We start from the raw sequence: 20,666 nt of genomic DNA on the forward strand, positions 1-20,666 counted from the left end.
GAAAGAACACTGGATGCAGGACAAGCCAGTACCTCAATTGCATATTGAGAAAGTTCTGGACAGTGGTCCATCCTCAAGACCCAGTAACCCAGTGGATTCTCTGTTGGAAAGGTTTCCAAGTCTGCTCTTGCGCCTAGATATTCCTACACCATGTAATGCAGACACTGGCGATGGTTGCTTGAACCGATCAGACCTTGGCGCTGAGGACTGAAAAATTGTTTAAAGGCATCGGTCAGCCGGCCACCTTCTCCACCGCTATTCCTCTTACTGAATGAAGCTTCAGCAACACCTTGATCAGCACCAGGAAATTGTAACCTCCCATTTTCTGGAAATGCATTACACAAACCTTACTTCAAGGCCTCCTGAAGATGTTTCATCCTCTGCTCCCTCTGTGAAGGCAATATGAGTTCTGCAACCTTACCCCTGTAACATGGATCAAGAAGGGTTGCCAGCCACTAATGATCCCTCTCCTTGATACCACAACTCCTAGATTCCTTTCACAGGCTTTACAGAATCAGGGAGGCCATGCAGCGTAAGTTTGCAGAAGCACATGATCCGTAACTACCTCCTCCCAGCCACATACAACTCCTTTCTGGGGACTGAAAACCATCCCTTGAAGACTGCTGCTGAGTGTTATCCTCTACATCCATGCTGACACAATCCTCCTCCTCCTGCTCTTCTTCCTGTGTGTTTTTGGTGGGCCCGCACTAATGCTATCTGGATAAAGGGGGCCTTGAGAGGTAAGGAAGTACTCCTCTCACTGTTCTACCTCAAGTGAACTGTCCATTATTCCATGAAGCGTGTGCTCCAACAGGAAGACTAGAGGTATAGTGTCACTGATGCATGCATTGTCGCCGCTCACCATCCTTGTGGCCTCCTCAAATGGTGACAGGACAGTGCATTGATCTGCAGCCACTGGCATGGCGAAATGAAGCCAAGCTCATTTGACCCTTTCCTGGTGCCATACTGGCACAGGTATTCATTGATGGCCCTCTGCTGTGTGTGCAGCCACTGCAGCATAGCCAACATTGAGTTCCACCTCGTGGTCATGTCACAAATGAGGCGGTTGGTAGGCAGGTTGCATTCCCTTTGAATGCTGAGCACTGGCATTGTATGACTGGCGGATATGATCACAGACTTTTCTGGCCTGCCTCGGGAGATCCTGTAAGCATGGGTGGGTACCTCCTCAAGAGCCACTGCACCACGAAATTAAGGACTTGTGCCAAACATGGAACATGGATCAAGTGTCCCTGTTGGAGGGTGGAGAGAGGGTTGGTGCCATTGTTGCATACAACCATTCCTGGCTGAAGCTGGCGTGGCGTCAGCCACCTCTGAACCTGCCCCTGCAGAGCTGACAGAATCTTTGCCCCAGTGTGGCTCCTGTCCCCTAAGAAGGCCAACTCAAGCACCGCATGGCATCTTTTGACTGACTGCAAGCGTAGCCCCTTGAATGCTTAAGGAGCACTGCTGGTTCAGAGGAAAAATCTGCAGAAGGGGGCATAGAGGAAGAAAAAGAAGAGAGGGTGTAGGAGAGAGCTGTGGCAGAATCACCACTAGCATTTTGTAGTCAACAATTCTTAACCCTATCTGCATCCTTCCCAGCTGCCAGCTGAGTTACCCAGTGCACCGTGAAGGAAAGGTAACGTCCCTGCCCATGCCTGCTGGACCTTGAGTCAGCGGTAATATGCACCTTACTGCTGACTGCCCTGTCCAACATGGCCAAAACATTGCTTTTACATTGCACATTACATTGTGGTGTACTGCTAGCTGATTGGCTGCAAGTACTTGGGACACCTATTTCTATACCTTCCTCTTAGTGCAGGTTTTTGAGAGGACTGGAGGTATAGTGGGGTTGGAGATCCCAGATGAGGAGGAAGGAGAAGTCCTCCTTTTTCTTTAATGTGGGTTTTTCAAGTGCTGTTGCCAATGGACTGCCTGGCAGGTCATCATATGTCTGGTCAAGCATGTGATGCCCAAGCGGCTGCTGTTCTGGCCACGCTTGATCCGCTTTAGATATAGGTTTCAAACAGCAACAGTGCGATCTTGTCACTTACCTAATGGTTTTGAGCCCGGATTGCAGAGGGAGGCCTCCCTTACAGCTCCCACTCCCGGTTCCCTGGTAAGGTAACAGGAGACACAGGAGTAAGGAGGGGCATGGGTGCCTGGCAGGATCAACAGACCGGAACTGATGAACAGACTGGGTCAGCTCAGCAGACTGGAACAGCCTGGCAGACAGGATCAACTCAGCAGACTGGATCAGCTTAGCAACCTGGATCAGCTCAGCAACCTGGATCAGCTCAGCAAACTGGATCAGCTCAGCAAACTGGATCAGCTTAGCAGACTGGAACATCTTGGCAAGCAGGATCAACTCAGCAGACTGGATCAGCTCAGCAACCTGGATCAGCTCAGCAAACTGGATTGGCTCAGCAAACTGGATCAGCTTAGCAGACTGGAACAGCTTGGCAGGTAGAATAAGCTCAGAAAACTGGATGATCAAACAGGCTGGGTCGGGTATCAGGCTGGCAGCAAGGTACAAGGGAGCAGGCAGGAGAGAAGTCACAGACAGGCCATGTCAGGTATCAGGCTGGCGGCAAAGGTACAAGGGAGCAGGCAGGAGAGTAGTCACAGACAGGCTGGGGTCAGGTGTAGGCAGATAACGGGTAGGTCACAGACAAGCCGTGTCTTTATCATAGGTAAGTATTTCAGATCAGGTTCTTGGGCACACAACGCTGTAGAGCATACAGTGGGGACCGTCTGTGACAGACAGGCTTAAATAGCCCATCTGGCGCCAAGACGGGTGCTCGCTCGTGTTCCCGCACGTGCTCCCGCACACGGGCGCATACGCACACGTGTGAATTCATAGGCTATGCTAAATGCAGAGTATGTATATATATATATATATATATATATATATATATATATATATATATATATATCAAATACACTGCCACTAACTGAATAATCTGCCTGCTTAATCTAACTCAAGCTATCTCTCTGTCCATGCCAACAACACTACACAAAGCCACTATGTAAGCTGCCTTATATAGTGTGGGGCGTGGACTTGGCCCTCCTTAGCCATGATTGGCCAAAGACACCCTGCTTTTGGCCACTTATGGCTCTCTTAGCAGAGGGTGCTGCGATTGGCCAAAGCATGCAGGTCAGGTGCATGCTTTGGCCAATCATCATGCAGCAATGCACTGCAGTCTTGCAGTGCATTATGGGGCATTCCGTGGTGTTCAAACTTGCAGAGAACGCCCCATAATGTTCGCTGTTCTGCGAACGGGCAAACACCCGATGTTCGAGTCAAACTTATGTTCGACTCGAACATCAAGCTCATCCCTAGTGAGGGGTATGAACCAGCTGCTGTATAGCACATTGCCATGGCTCTGTCACTATTCATGTCAGGGGAAGGGGGATAAGAGACAACTGCACGCAGCCAGCAGAGCATCCTGCTACAGAGGGAAAAAATAATTTAGTTATAACATTTTTTAGTCTTGAACATTAAAGCATACTGGATATATCTATATGGAATAACACCAGTATGCCCCATTTTACCTATTAACATATAATATATAGACTCTATTTAGGAGTAGGTGTTGTTTGAACACATTTAATTTTGAGCCATATGTATAACCCTAACTGCCAGGTGCATGTACATATATTTAAACTTCATTCCTGTGAGGCAACTCAAGTTTATCAACATATTATAGCTAGGTAAAACTGAACCAGGAAAAGAAAAAACATGCTCTCTCAAAACAGTGGCAACTGTCCCTGCTTTAGCAGTGTTGTCCATCAGCATGATATAGTTGAAAAAGTTCGGCACACAAATATATAAGAAACAGGAAATGTACTGAAATATGATAGATACCATTACTGACCTCCTTCTAAGAATATTATTTGACTGGCTTCAACATTTTCTGAGCCACTGACCTGGAAAAAGCATGCAGATTAGTAAGTCAGAGTAAAGTTATAACTCCTGATATGCATACTTCTTCCAGGTCAGTGCCCCTGAACATATTAAAGCTAATAAACAACCATGGCAAGTAACGAAGTGCATGGGTGCAGTGAAAGTCAGTGGAGAATTGTTGGGTGTAGTGTGAGACAGTGGAGAACTGTTGGATGCAGTGGAAGTTGATGGACAAGCGTTGGGTGCAGTGGCAGCCAGTGGAGAAGTGTTGGGTGCAGTGGCAGCCAGTGGAGAAGTGTTGGGTGCAGTGAAAGTCAGTGGAGAATTGTTGGGTGTAGTGTGAGACAGTGGAGAACTGTTGGGTGCAGTGGAAGTCGATGGACAAGTGTTGGGTGCAGTGGTAGCTAGTGGAGAAGTGTTGGGTGCAGTGGAAGTCAGTGGAGAAGTGTTGGGTGCAGTGAAAGTCAGCGGAGAAGTGTTGGGTGCAGTGAAAGTCAGCGGAGAAGTGTTGGGTGCAGTGGAAGTCAGCGGACAATTGTTGAGTGCAGTGGATGTCTGCGGAGAAGTGTTTTAGTGCAGTGGAATCTAGTGGAGAAGTGTTAGGTACAGTGGCAGCCAGTGGAGAAGTGTTGGGTGCAGTGGAAGTCAGTGGAGAAGTGTTGGGTGCAGTGGGCGTCAGTGCAAAAGTGTTGGGTACAGTGAAAGCCAGTGGATAAGGGTCGGGTACAGTTGCAGTCAGTGGAGAAGTGTTGAGTGCAGTGGAAATCAGTGGAGAAGTGTTGAGTGCAGTGAAAATCAGTGGAGAAGTGTTGGGTGCAGTGAAAGCTTGTGGATAACTGTTGGGGGCATGGACAGTCAGTGGAGAAGTGTTGGGTGTAGGAGCAGTCCGTGGAGAAGTATGAGTGCAGTGACAGCCAGTGGAGAAGTGCACCAGTGAAGTGGATGCAAGTGGAGAAATAAGCGTTGTATACTGTTACACTGACAGTCGGTGCACATTGGAGCAGTGATGGTGTAAGAAATAACATACATGTTCTTTATATTACCAGCTTAGTGAGTTTTGAAAGGTTTAATAATCCTCCTTCAAGATCCCAGACATCAGCGACCACCACAGCTGATGTCCTCTACAGTCACTGCTTCACGAGTTCCCCAGAGTGAAATCACATCCTTAGTCTGAAAGGAACTACCCAAATAAGCCATAGCGGAAAGGTTCTCCAGCACACAATTCTGGTGGTGACCTAGAGTAATTTCCCATATTGGCTACTTCCTTTTTCAACCAGCTTTGGTCATATTATCATCTAATGTTGGCCTTCATTGTAAAGCGTGACCCTATTCTAATCTATAAAAATAAAGGAAAAAACCGCGCTCGACAACGGTGGGAAGTAAGAGAGGATAGTAATAACAGTAGCTACGGCTAAATACTAGTTATATCATTAGGTTGCTGCCACCCACAAAAGAAAGAAACTCCAAAAGGTGTTTCCTCCAAAAAATAATAAAACAATATGATAACCAGGGTGATTGGCGCTACCTACAAGTAAAACTCCTTATATGTATGTATATCAATATATAATTCTGAATATATCATGTATTCATCTAGAAGAATATATATATAATAGAAGGAGGCATAACCCCAAAAAACTACCAATCTGCAATTTGAAATTCACAAGCTACTCAGAATTCCCAAAAAACAACAAAGTTCCTACTAAAGATAAGTTCCTGGGATTAACAAATAATTCCAATAAGCAACAGAAAAGGAAAAAACGAAAACCAGACAACAAACTAGAAACCAAAAAGAGTTTTTTGTATCTGTATCGCTAAGAGACAGTATTCCCTAAAATCGCATAAATGCCAAAGTGTGGTTTGAGTAGGCAAATTCCCAGTAAGAGGCGTATGTAAATGTGCTAGTGAGCTTATAATCCCAAACACGCAAACTGTAAGTGTAAAACGCTAATATAGATACATATGCAAGAATTTTTTGCCTAAAGTCGCATAATCGCCAAGATGTGCAAAAAACCAAATAGAAGGTGTATATAAATGTGCTTAGTAAAATTAAAATTCACAATACAAAATTCAGATTATACAACCTATGCATGCAATATGCTAATATAAGCATATATATATGAAAAAACTAAAAATATATTAATAGTATATAGAAATTATATCAAAAATATATATCAAAAAAGTGCAGCTGAAAAAACAAAGGACAAAAAAATATGTGTACAAAAAAGAAGAAAGAATATATATATAAAAAAAATATATATATATAAAAAAGCAAAGGGTCTCTTAAAAAAACAATAAATAACAAAAAATACAAAAATAGTGTCCAAATTCCCAAAAAAATCTCTCTTCAACAGTGCAATTACAAAAAGTTCAAAAGATGTGACTAAAGTGCTCCTCGTGCAATCTCCAACGTGACTTCTGTGTTCCCCCACAAGGTCCCCCACTCACCAGAAGAATAAACCCCTGCAGGGGTAATTCGCCTTGGAATCAAAGTCTACCGATAATCAGCTCTTCATTCGCATCCAGAGAGAGTTTTTTCAGTCCCTGCTGATGTCCGGCTCCTCAATCGCAACCAAGGGGGAGATTTCCTCATAGGAAAAAAATTGTAGTCTCCATAGTGTGATTTGTATAAAAAATCAATTTATTGCCACAAAAATATAAACAAATAAAAACATAAAAAATGATAAAACGGAAAAAGACAATTCTCATATGTTGAGACAGGATGTGGAACCACAGTCCATTAAAAAACCTTTCCAGCCTCCATATATGAATGATAACGTTCCAGGAAAAAAGATAAAAAATCCTAGAACAGGGCTGAGAGAAAGGTAATAACCATACGCTAATGGCACTTTATCCCAGATAACACAAAGGACTAGACACCAAAAAATATATATAATGGTAATGTCCCAGGTTATAACCTGTTGTCTAGAGTCACTCCAGTGTTTGTAAGTCCCCCAGGGATAGAGCCCTTCTAGCGTGAAAAAATAATAATAATCCGAACGTGGAAGCCGCCCGGTGGACACGCAGCTACGGCTTGCACTCCAACCGGAGTGTTGGAGTGCAAGCCGTAGCTGCGTGTCCACCGGGCAGCTTCCAAATAAAAAAAAAAAAAATAATAATAATCCGAACGTGGAAGCCGCCCGGTGGACACGCAGCTACGGCTTGCACTCCAACCGGAGTGTTGGAGTGCAAGCCGTAGCTGCGTGTCCACCGGGCAGCTTCCACGTTCGGATTATTATTATTTTTTCGCGCTAGAAGGGCTCTATCCCTGGGGGACTTACAAACACTGGAGTGACTCTAGACAACAGGTTATATCCTGGGACATTACCATTATATATATTTTTTGGTGTCTAGTCCTTTGTGTTATCTGGGATAAAGTGCCATTAGCGTATGGTTATTACCTTTCTCTCAGCCCTGTTCTAGGATTTTTTATCTTTTTTCCTGGAACGTTATCATTCATATATGGAGGCTGGAAAGGTTTTTTAATGGACTGTGGTTCCACATCCTGTCTCAACATATGAGAATTGTCTTTTTCCGTTTTATCATTTTTTATGTTTTTATTTGTTTATATTTTTGTGGCAATAAATTGATTTTTTATACAAATCACACTATGGAAACTACAATTTTTTTCCTATGAGGAAATCTCCCCCTTGGTTGCGATTGAGGAGCCGGACATCAGCAGGGACTGAAAAAACTCTCTCTGGATGCGAATGAAGAGCTGATTATCGGTAGACTTTGATTCCAAGGCGAATTACCCCTGCAGGGGTTTATTCTTCTGGTGAGTGGGGGACCTTGTGGGGGAACACAGAAGTCACGTTGGAGATTGCACGAGGAGCACTTTAGTCACATCTTTTGAACTTTTTGTAATTGCACTGTTGAAGAGAGATTTTTTTGGGAATTTGGACACTATTTTTGTATTTTTTGTTATTTATTGTTTTTTTAAGAGACCCTTTGCTTTTTTATATATATATATTTTTTTTATATATATATTCTTTCTTCTTTTTTGTACACATATTTTTTTGTCCTTTGTTTTTTCAGCTGCACTTTTTTGATATATATTTTTGATATAATTTCTATATACTATTAATATATTTTTTGTTTTTTCATATATATATGCTTATATTAGCATATTGCATGCATAGGTTGTATAATCTGAATTTTGTATTGTGAATTTTAATTTTACTAAGCACATTTATATACACCTTCTATTTGGTTTTTTGCACATCTTGGCGATTATGCGACTTTAGGCAAAAAATTCTTGCATATGTATCTATATTAGCGTTTTACACTTACAGTTTGCGTGTTTGGGATTATAAGCTCACTAGCACATTTACATACGCCTCTTACTGGGAATTTGCCTACTCAAACCACACTTTGGCATTTATGCGATTTTAGGGAATACTGTCTCTTAGCGATACAGATACAAAAAACTCTTTTTGGTTTCTAGTTTGTTGTCTGGTTTTCGTTTTTTCCTTTTCTGTTGCTTATTGGAATTATTTGTTAATCCCAGGAATTTATCTTTAGTAGGAACTTTGTTGTTTTTTGGGAATTCTGAGTAGCTTGTGAATTTCAAATTGCAGATTGGTAGTTTTTTGGGGTTATGCCTCCTTCTATTATATATATATTCTTCTAGATGAATACATGATATATTCAGAATTATATATTGATATACATACATATAAGGAGTTTTACTTGTAGGTAGCGCCAATCACCCTGGTTATCATATTGTTTTACTATTCTAATCTATGATGCACCGAAAAATGGACATATACTGTATGCATAAATAAGTTAAGATGAGATCATCTGAAGTATGGGGGGGGGGGGGGCAATGGATAATTAAAGCCTAACTCCAAGATTTTGCGAACTTTGCTTGGACCTCGCTGATGAGCATCAGGGTTTATACGCAGTACAGCGCTGTGTTCTGGCGGCTCATCCATTCACAGGAGACTTTGTATTTTATGAATAAAAACAAGGCTTCCTCTGATTGGCTACGGTCAAGAGGCAGGCAGATGACATCATGAGTTCCACCTAAGTTCAGCCCAACTTGATTTTGTTCCGGGAGCCTAACCTGGAGTTGGGCTTTAAATCTTATTGCTACTGAGAGACTTTACCACTTGTTGAGTCATTTCTACAGCAGCATATTGGTTTCAGTGCCCTAACAAGTGGTTAAATCACTCAGCAGGAAGCTTAGTACATTAGGAAGCGGAGTTATGACTCCTAAAGAATTTAGTAGCGCCTCAAGGGACCAGTGACTATATGCCATTTGATTGATAAAACCAAGGACTGGATGCAAAGAAATAGAAAAGATTTACAGATGGCATTTTCCATTAAACCTGTAAATGGCATTTTTTGGTGTTTAGCTGGTATCCCTTTAATGGGATTTCCAGAAATATGCACACAATGCGCGCACGTGTTCAATATCCAACCGTAACCTCGGTTCTTTCGCTCTGTTACCTAACATTACAAGATTTCCAGGGGGAAGAATTACTTGCTCTAGAAGAAAGAAAGCCTTTTTCTTTGTGCCACACAACCCTCAGCTAATGGAGTGTGGCCGTCTATATTTATGGCAAGGAGCTCGGCCTATGATGATTTGTGCAGGATGCGGAAGGGAAATATTAGGTTAGTGGTTTGCAAATTCCTGCACTGCAGCTACTGATCGGCCTCCATGCAGAGTGGGAGCTATGGAAGCAGACCTGTGAAGCATGAGGTCAAGTTTAGGAGAATCCCCCAACCCCCCTCTATGTATCCATGTACTGCATCGAATGACATAAACATAGGATCCCATTATTTTATGTTAGTGCTGCGCCTTTCCAATAATTATGTGCAGATGTGTTGTCTATTTATATAGTCATTGTTTATTTTTTTATTTTTATTTTTTACTTTGCCATGTCTAACAATGCCTTGGATTAGAAGAATATTGTAATGTAATTCATGTATTTATAAATTACAATAATACTGTTCACCTTAAATTTAAACTTCACTCTTTAAATCAACATTGAATATTTTAAATCCTTATGCTGCTAGCATTAGTAAATAGATAGGAAAGTATATTATATTTAAATGTTTTTAACCACTTCAATACTGGGCACTTTCACCCCCTTCCTGCCCAGGCCAATTTTCAGCTTTCATGACACTTTGAATGACAATTTTGCGGTAATGCAATGCTGTACCCAAATGAAATATCATATTTTTTGAGACAGATAGCTCTTTCTTTTGGTGGTATTTGATCACCACTGAGTCTTTTATTTTTTGCTCAAAAAATTTTAAAAGACTGGAAATTTTGAAAAAAATAACTTTTTCTTAGTTACAAAATGTTGTAAATAAGTAATTTTTCACCTTCACTGATGTGCGCTGATGAGTCTGCACTGATGGGCACTGATGAGGTGGCACTAATGAGGAGGCACTAATATCCAATTACTCCAAAGACATGCTGGTAGGTTAATTGGCTTCTGTCCATAATTGGCCCTAGTATATGAATGGGGACCTTGGATTGTGGGCTCCTTGAGGGTAGGGACCAAGGTGAGTGTGCAATGTACAGGGATAGGGACAACTGTAGACACTCACTCAGGTTGAACTGGATGGACTGGTGTCTTTATTCAACCTTACTAACTATATAAATATGCAGCACTGATGGGCACTGATATGCAGCACTGATAGGCAGCCTTTATGGGCACTGCACTGATGAGCACTGATAGATGGCACTGATAGGTGGCACTGATGAGGAGGCATTGACAGGCATCAATTATAGACACTGAAGGAAGCACTGACGGCACTGATTGGCACCACTGGTGGGCATCACTGGTGGGCTCTGGCAGGCATCGCTGATGGGACTGCACTGATAATCAATCTACCCATTTCCAGCGCAGACCCTCCCCCCCCCCCCCCCCCATCAGGAGAGCCACTTATCGGTTCTCCTTTACTCATGCGTTGTCAGCGCGACTATAGGAATGGTGATAACCGGCACTTGCTATTAACACTGGGATCAGCTGTGATTGGACACAGCCAATCACGTGATAAAGAGCCTACATCATAGCGACACACCGCACCACCGATCACCTCGTGCACGCTTGGGGCACGCACGAGTGGCTTGTTCTGAAGGACATCATATGATGTGCAGTCGGAACAATGGAACCCCTGCCCTGCCGTAATTTTGCTATAAGCTGGGCAGGAAGGTGTTAAACTGTTTTTATTTACATTTCTTTAGTTACTTCATAGTTTCAATGCCTAGACAAAGGATGTCATGCATCCCAGGAGTCTTCAGGAGGGGAGGAGGGGTTTTCTCAGGTAAGCACACTCTCCTGTCTGCATGTCTGAGCTAAGGGCAGATAGAATCCTACATGAATGATTTGCCTTTATTGAAGATGGCCCCAACCAGAAACGCTAGGGGGGTGTTTTTCAAAGTGATTCCTCAGCAAAATAAATTATGGAGACATGGATGGATAGGTGAGTGTGCTTTGAATATTAAAAATAAATTCAATTTTGCTTTTGGTTTGTGGTGCTCAGATAGACAGATAGACAGTTTAGTTCTGCTTTAAAGTACCTAAAGACATTTTTGGAATAGATTACGCTGGCCATGCACTGATAGATTTATACTTTCTTTCAGCCAATAGGCTGAATAGAAAATAAAATAAAATGGATTCCTTTATCCATGCAATAAAGAACGGATGGATAAATATCATGGTGTATCTATCATATTTTGACAGCTGGACCTGCTGACTGTCAAATACCCGAACAGCAGGTGGATGCAGCCACCAATTTCTGCCAGGCAGAAGGTGGCTGACAGAGGCCGCGTACACACGCGCGGACTGTTTGCCCAACCTTGTTCGTCAAACAGTTTCGGCAAACAGTCCGCTCAAAATTTGCATGAGCGGACTTGCCCACACACGAGCGGACTGTTTGACGAACAAGGTTGGGCAAACAGTTCGCTCAACTTTTGAAATGAACGGACTCGCCCACGTAAGGAGGAGGCAAATCCGCCCATTTCGAGCGCGTGTACAGGTAGGCGGGGCCCGCGAAGGAGACTTCGCGGGCTCCGCCGCCTGGAATGGGCTTAAAGGGGAACCCCAACGCCGAAAAAAATCGGCGTGGGGGTTCCCCCAAAGTCCACACCAGACCCTTGTCCGAGCACGCTACCCGGCCGGCCAGGAAAGGGGGGCGAGCGAGCGCGCCCCCCCTCCTGAGCCGTACCAGGCCGCGTGCCCTCAACATGGGGGGGTGCCTTGGGGAAGGGGGGGCCGCGCGGCCCCCCCACCCCAAAGCACCTTGTCCCCATGTTGATGAGGACAAGGGCCTCTTCCCGACAACCCTGGCCGTTGGTTGTCGGGGTCTGCGGGCGGGGGGCTTATCGGAATCCGGGAGCCCCCTTTAAGAAGGGGGCCCCCGGATACCGGCCCCCCACCCTATGTGAATGAGTATGGGGTACAATGTACCCCTACCCATTCACCTGTGAAATAAAGTACAAAAAAAAACACAACACAGGGAAAAAATATTTTATTGCACAGCTCCGGGGGTCTTCCGTCTTCGGGGGTCTTCTCGCCGGACTCCTCTGCTATCTGTGTGTAGCTCTTTTACTAGCGGAGGAGTCCGGCTTTCTTCCTCCCCGCCGCCGGCCTCTTCTCCCGACTTCGGGGGTCTTGTCCCCCTCTTCGGTTCTTCTGCCGGGCCACCGCGCCTTCTTCTAGCTCTTTTACAGGCGGTGGCCCGGTCTTCTGTCGCCGCTGCCTTCCGTTCTTCTGTCGCCGCCTTCGGTTCTTCTGCCGGGCCACCGCGCCTTCTTGTAGCTCTTTTACAGGCGGTGGCCCGGTCTTCTGTCGCCGCTGTCGTCGCCGCCGCCGCCGCCGCCTTCCGTTCTTGTTCTTCTTCTTGTTCTTCTTCTTCTTCTCCAGGCGATGTTGACACGTCGCTCCCTCCGGCCGGAATGCCAGAGCCGCGCTGTGCGGTCACTTATATAGTGACAATGGGGCGGTGTCACATGGTATATGTCACATGGGTTGGTCACATGGGTTGATGTCACATGGGGACTATGACATCGTAAGGGGGCGGGGTCACCATGTGACCAACCCATGTGACATATACCATGTGACACCGCCCCATTGTCACTATATAAGTGACCGCACAGCGCGGCTCTGGCATTCCGGCCGGAGAGCTCGTCGAGTCAACATCTCCAGGAGAAGAAGAAGAAGAACAAGAAGAAGAACAAGAACGGAAGGTGGCGGCGGCGACGACAGCGGCGACAGAAGACCGGGCCACCGCCTGTAAAAGAGCTACAAGAAGGCGCGGTGGCCCGGCAGAAGAACCGAAGGCGGCGACAGAAGAACGGAAGGCAGCGGCGACAGAAGACCGGGCCACCGCCTGTAAAAGAGCTAGAAGAAGGCGCGGTGGCCCGGCAGAAGAACCGAAGAGGGGGACAAGACCCCCGAAGTCGGGAGAAGAGGCCGGCGGCGGGGAGGAAGAAAGCCGGACTCCTCCGCTAGTAAAAGAGCTACACACAGATAGCGGAGGAGTCCGGCGAGAAGACCCCCGAAGACGGAAGACCCCTGGAGCTGTGCAATAAAATATTTTTTCCCTGTGTTGTGTTTTTTTTTGTACTTTATTTCACAGGTGAATGGGTAGGGGTACATTGTACCCCATACTCATTCACATAGGGTGGGGGGCCGGTATCCGGGGGCCCCCTTCTTAAAGGGGGCTCCCGGATTCCGATAAGCCCCCCGCCCGCAGACCCCGACAACCAACGGCCAGGGTTGTCGGGAAGAGGCCCTTGTCCTCATCAACATGGGGACAAGGTGCTTTGGGGTGGGGGGGCCGCGCGGCCCCCCCTTCCCCAAGGCACCCCCCCATGTTGAGGGCACGCGGCCTGGTACGGCTCAGGAGGGGGGGCGCGCTCGCTCGCCCCCCTTTCCTGGCCGGCCGGGTAGCGTGCTCGGACAAGGGTCTGGTGTGGACTTTGGGGGAACCCCCACGCCGATTTTTTTCGGCGTTGGGGTTCCCCTTTAAGCCCATTCCAGGCGGCGGAGCCCGCGAAGTCTCCTTCGCGGGCCCCGCCTACCTGTACACGCGCTCGAAATGGGCGGACTTTCCGAGCGGGAACAGTCCGCTCATTTCGAAAGTACAGCGGACAGGCCCACACACGGGCGGACTGTTCGCTCAAACACAGTTTCAGCGGACAGTTTTTCGGAATTTCCGAAAGACTTTGTCCGTCCAACTGTCCGCTGAAACTGTCCGCTGAAAGCCCACACACGAGCGGACTGTCCGCCCAAACACTGTTCAGCGGACAAGGTTGGGCGAACAGTCCGCCCGTGTGTACGCGGCCAGAGCCATACGTTAAACAAAATCACTTATACCACGTACACACGACCGGACTTTCCGGCAGACTAGGTCCGACGGTCTGCCCGACTGAGTTTTCAGAGGAGTTCCGATGGACTTCTGAACAAACGGACTTGGCCACACACGAATGGACTAAGTCCATTCACTTTGAACGTGATGACGTAAGACAGGACTAAAAAAGGAAGTTCAATAGCCAGTAGCCAATAGCTTTCCTTGCGTCGTACTTGGTCCGTCAGACCAGTATACAGACAAACGGTTTTCCCGATAGGAATTGAGTCCGTCAGACAGATTTGAAACATGTTCGATTTCTAGGTCCGTCTGATTTTTATAACAAAAAACGTTTGGATTAGCCCACACGCGATCGGATTGTCCAACAGACTGATCCCGTTGGACCTAGTCTGCCGGAAAGTCTGGTGGTGTGTACGCGGCATTAGTGTGATACAGCAAGCTACATATATTTTTCATTCTTGCTGTATCATACTTCTATTAAAATGTATTTAAACAAAAATATCATATCAGTCTTTGGATGTGGTGGTAGCATTTGTTTCTTTTTGTTCAAGTTGGTTTAATTTCTTTTCACCTGGAAAGCCTGCAAATAAAACATTCCCTGTCCTAGGGTGGCTACGCTCACTCTACTGTTTCTAGGAGGAAGTTACTGTTGTGTCTTTAGGCTGCGGTCCTGAATTGGACCACTAAACCTTTCTCTAAATTTCATCTCCATTACGTAGCGAGGCACTGTTTTGTAGTTCTCAGCTGATAAGGCTGTTTGATAGACCAGGTCAGTGCACAAGAATTACAAGGACACTGGAATCCTCCCTGAATAAACAGATAAACATATTTCTGTACTTGCAGAAAAATGTAGTTAGTCTAAAAAAAAAACAATGCGGATACCATATTTAAGAACTGGTAAGCTGCAATAGATTATGTTTTTGTTTTTGGTTTAGATATCCTTGAGGCTGGGTTTGCACTATTGTGCTGTGTTACCTTGTGTATTACCACAGTGCATGGTGGCAGATGCTGCTTTAAATGGCACCCCAATGCATGAAAGAAATGCATCCAGCGTGCTGTAATTCACAGCGAGATACAGTAGCAGTGTTCCAAAAAAGGGGTCAGATCCATTGTTTGCTGTAATTAGGTACGTTGGCATATTAGCATGCGTTGCCTTAGGGCAGCCCAGTCTTTTTGCTAATATGCAGCATCATGTGCATGTGTTACCACACCACACAAATATGTACTCATTCACACTGGACATTTTAAATGCTACGTTTTAAGAGCGTCTGCCATTTTTTGTCTGCCTCTAAATGCATGGATTTTAGCCTATGTGTCCATGGAGATTAGAGGAAGGAAAAGAAAACCCACAGCCAACCATGTCCAGAAGCAGTAGAGTTATGACAGAAAAATCACTAGGAGCGTTCAGGACTTGAGCATTAATTCATTTTAACAGCCAGAATACGTTTTTATTCTGGCCAATGAAATTAATTAACGCTCCAGCACTTCATGCAACTAAACACATATTAACGCCTTAAATGCGTTTACAAGCGTCAAGTGTTTTTTTTCTGCCAAAACGATGCTGCCAGGAGAAAAGGTGTCTATGTCTAAGAGAATTGGCCAAACATCCATTTTTTTAATTGTTCTAGACTATAGTTCTACCTCTAGTGACTTTCTATTTTATCATAGTCTGTCAATCGCTCAAATCAATATCTGCTGAGATAACATACAAGCCACATAGACACTGCAATCTTTCCAATCCATCAGACCCGACTGGTGCATTCACATCAAATAAGAAAAATTAAGCACCACTAGGGATGAGCCGAACACCCCCCGGTTCGGTTCGCACCAGAACTTTCGAACGGACCGAAAATTCGTGCAAACTTTAGAACCCCATTGAAGTCTATGGGACTTGAACGTTCGAAATAAAAAGTGCTAATTTTAATGGCTAATGTGCAAGATACTTTCCTAAAAAGGGTTTGGGGACCTGGCTCCTGCCACAGGGGACATGGGTCAATGCCTAAAATGTTTTTAAAAATGGCAGTTTTTGTGGGAGCACTGATTTTAATGACGATTAAAGTGAAAAAAAAAGTGAAATATTCCTTTAAATATCGTGCCTGGGGGGTGTCTATAGTATGCCTGTGAAGTGCCACGTGTTTAGAACAGTCCCTGCACAAAATGACATTTAATAATAATAATGTAATATCTGGTTCCGGCAATATGGATGAAAATTACCAGCCCCTTTGGGTCTTGTACGGATATTAAGGGGAACCCCGTACCCATATTAAAAAAAGGAAAGACGTGGGGCCCCTAGGCCCTATATACTCAGAACAGCAGTATACAGGCGGTGCAAACAAGACGGAGACTGTGTAGGTTTGTTGTGTTAAGTAGAATCTGTTTATAATTTTGAACTGTTACATTTTTAAAGTGTAGCACCAGTCAAAAAATCTATTTTTAAGCTTTTTGGAAAACATAGGGAAGGGTTATCACCCCTGTATAATTTGTTTTGCCGTCTGTCTTTTTTCATCTCACTTGGTGTTACATAGTTAGTCAGGTTGAAAAAAGACACAAGTCCATCCAGTTCAACCAAAAAAAATAAAATAAAAATAAATAAAATAAAATATACTATACATATATATATATACACACATATACACACATACATACATATATATATACATATATATATATATATATATATATATATATATATATATATATATATATACACACATACATATACCAGCCCATATACCCAATTCTATACCCACAGTTGATCCAGAGGAAGGCAAAAAAACCCAGCAGAGCATGATCCAATTTGCTAAAGCAGGGGAAAAAATTCCTTCCTGATCCCCCGAGAGGCAATCGGATTTTCCCCGGATCAACTTTACCTATAAATTTTAGTACCCAGTTATATTACGTACACTTAGGAAATAATCCAGGCCTTTCTTAAAGCAATCCACTGAGCTGGCCATAACCACCTCTGCAGGGAGTCTATTCCACATTTTCACAGCTCTTACTGTGAAGAAACCTTTCCGTATTTGGAGATGAAATCTCCTCTCCTCTAGACGTAAAGAGTGCCCCCTTGTCCTCTTTGTTGACTGTAAAGTGAATAACTCGACACCAAGTTCCCTATATGGACCCCTTATATATTTGTACATGTTGATCAAATCCCCCCTTAATCTCCTCTTATCAAGAGTGAATAAATTCAGTTCCTCTAATCTTTCCTCATAGCTGAGTTGCTCCATGCCTCTTATCAGTTTGGTTGCCCTTCTCTGCACTTTCTCCAGTTCCCCGATATCCTTTTTGAGAACTGGTGCCCAAAACTGAACGGCATATTCCAGATGAGGTCTTACTAATGATTTGAACAGGGGCAAAATGATATCTCTCTCTCTGGAGTACATACCTCTCTTAATACAAGAAAGGACTTTGCTCGCTTTGGAAACCGCAGCTTGGCATTGCATGCTATTATTGAGCTTGTGATCTACCAAAACCCCCAGATCCTTCTCCACTATGGATTCCCCCAGTTGTACTCCCCCTAGCGTGTATGATGCATGCATATTCTTAGCCCCCAAGTGCATAACCTTACATTTCTCAACATTAAACCTCATCTGCCACATAGTCGCCCAATTAGACAGAGCATTGAGGTCTGCTTGTAAATTGGTGACATCCTGTAAGGACGTTATTGCACCACATAGCTTGGTGTCATCTGCAAAGACGGAAATGTTACTCTTGATCCCAGACCCAATATCATTTATAAAGATATTAAAAAGTAAGGGTCCCAGCACTGAACCTTGGGGTACACCACTCATAACCTTAGACCATTCAGAGTAAGAATCATTAACCACTACTCTCTGAATTCTGTCTTTTAGCCAGTTTTCTATCCATCTACAAACTGATGTTTCCAAACCTGTAGACTTTACCTTACACATGAGCCGTGTGTGCGGAACAGTATCGAATGCTTTTGCAAAATCCAAATATATCACGTCCACCACCACCCCTCTGTCCAAGGTTTGTCTGACAACTCCTGTCTTTCATGAATCCATGCTGTCTGTTGCTCAAAATATTTTTTTCCTGCAAGAACTCATCTATGTGGTCTTTTATTAATCCCTCCAGTATCTTCCCAACTATAGAAGTTAAACTAACGGGTCTATAATTACTTGGTAAAGACTTTGTTCCCTTTTTAAATATAGGCACCACATTGGCCCTGCGCCAATCCAGTGGTACTATTCCTGTCATTAATGAGTCCCTAAAAATTAGATACAATGGCTTTGAAATTACAGAGCTCAATTCTTTTAGGATCCGTGGGTGGATGCCATCAGGTCCAGGTGCTTTCTCCACCTTTATTCTGTCCAAATATTTCTGGACCATATCACTTATGAGCCATTGTGGATTAGGGGCTGCGTCAGTACCACCCCCATTGTGGACATGAGCTCCCCCATGCTCCTTTGTATACACAGAGCTGAAGAAAGTATTTAATAAGTTAGCCTTCTCTTTGTCCCCAGTCACCCACTCCAGATTATTTTGCAAAGGGCCTACATGCTCAGACTTAACCTTTTTACTATTAATATATTTGAAGAATTTTTGGGGGTTTGTCCTACTGTCTTTTGCAATTTGTCTTTCATTTTGAATTTTTGCATCCTTGATTTCCTTTTTACATATTCTGTTAAATTCCTTGTAACATTTAAATGACACTAGTGTTCCTTCATTTTTATATTTTTTGAAAGCTCTTTTTTTATAGTTTATAGCTTTTTTAACTTTGGCCGTGAGCCACATCGGCTTTATTTTTAACCTTTTAAACTTATTGCCCATGGGAATATACTTTGCCGTGAGATCACAAACAAGCTTTTTGAAGAATTCACATTTCTGTTCTGTGCCCATTGGTGCCAATATTCTCTCCCAGTCTAAGTCCTGGAGAGCAGCCCTCATCCTTGGAAAATTTGCTCTCTTGAAATTAAGTGTTTTTATCTTTCCCGTATGTGATTTTTGCTTACAGCTAACATCAAATGAAATCATGTTATGGTCACTGCTACCCAGATGTTCCTTTATCTGAACATTAGTAATACGTTCTGCATGGTTTGAGATTACCAGGTCCAACAGAGCATCATTCCTAGTTGGGGCCTCAATAAACTGTACCATAAAATTGTCCTGTAATAGGTTTACAAATTTTTGCCCTTTAACTGTCCCAGCAGTGCCATTACCCCAGTCAATTTCTGGGTAGTTAAAATCCCCCATTATTATCACTGTCCCAGCCCTTGCAGCCCTTTCTATCTGTGCAAGGAGCTGAGTCTCCACCTCCTCATTAACATTGGGTGGTCTATAACAAACTCCAATGATTAACTTTGAACTACGCGCATCTGTATGCAGTTCTACCCATAATGCCTCAGACTCATCACACTCTCCGCCCACCAGGTCCTCTTTCTCACTTGCTTTGAGATTATTTCTCACATACAGACAGACCCCTCCACCTTTCCTTTTTACTCTGTCTTTCCGAAAGAGTGCATAGCCAGGAATATTAATAGCCCAGTCATGTGAGGAATGAAGCCAAGTTTCAGCAATACCGATTACATCATAGCTCTCCTGATGCACCAGAGCTTCCAACTCGCCTATTTTGCTTGGCAGACTTCTGGCATTGGCAAACAAACATTTTAATGTATTAATATATTTTGACCGGTCACACACTATCCTCTTGGGTGTTCCAAGATTACAACTAGGACTTGCTACTATATTTACCTTGGGTTTATGTGCTTCGGTTACCCCACCACTAATGCCCCTAATATTACCCTCTGGAATATGCTCCACGCTGACTATCTCTATCTCTGAACCCACCCCCCCATCACCTAGTTTAAAAAACCCTCTAACTTTTTGGCCATCCTCAATCCCAGCTGATCTGCACCCTCCTCATTTAGGTGCAGTCCATCCCTTCTATAGTACCGGTTGTCGACTGAGAAGTCGTCCCAGTCCTCCAGGAACCCAAACCCCTCCTTACTACACCAGCTTTTGAGCCACTTGTTTACTTCCCTAATCTCCCTCTTCCTTTCTGGTGTGGCTCGATGTACTGGTAGTATTCCTGAGAATACTACCTTGGAGGTCCTTTTCCTCAACTTAGCTCCCAAGTCCCTAAAATCATTCTTTAGGACACTCCATCTGCCTCTGACTTTGTCATTGGTGCCAACGTGCACCATGACAGCTGGGTCTTCCCCAGCCCCTCTCAGTAATCTGTCTACCAGATCCGTGATGTGCCGAACCCGAGCGCCCGGCAGACAACATACAGTTCGGCACTTCAGGTTGTTGTTACAGATTGGCCTCTCTGTCCTCCTAAGAATTGAGTCCCCTACCACCAGAATCTGTCTTTCCTTTCCCTTCTCTCCCCCCCCCCCACTCTCACTGGAGGAGTTCTTCTCCTGGCAGCTAGGAGAATCCCTCAGCTCCAGCAGTGCTGGTCCCTGAC

This window comes from Lithobates pipiens, unplaced genomic scaffold (assembly GCF_037356315.1).
Source record: "Lithobates pipiens isolate NorthernLeopardFrog02 unplaced genomic scaffold, aLitPip1_a1.2 Scaffold_25, whole genome shotgun sequence".
Classification (NCBI taxonomy): Eukaryota; Metazoa; Chordata; class Amphibia; order Anura; family Ranidae; genus Lithobates; species Lithobates pipiens.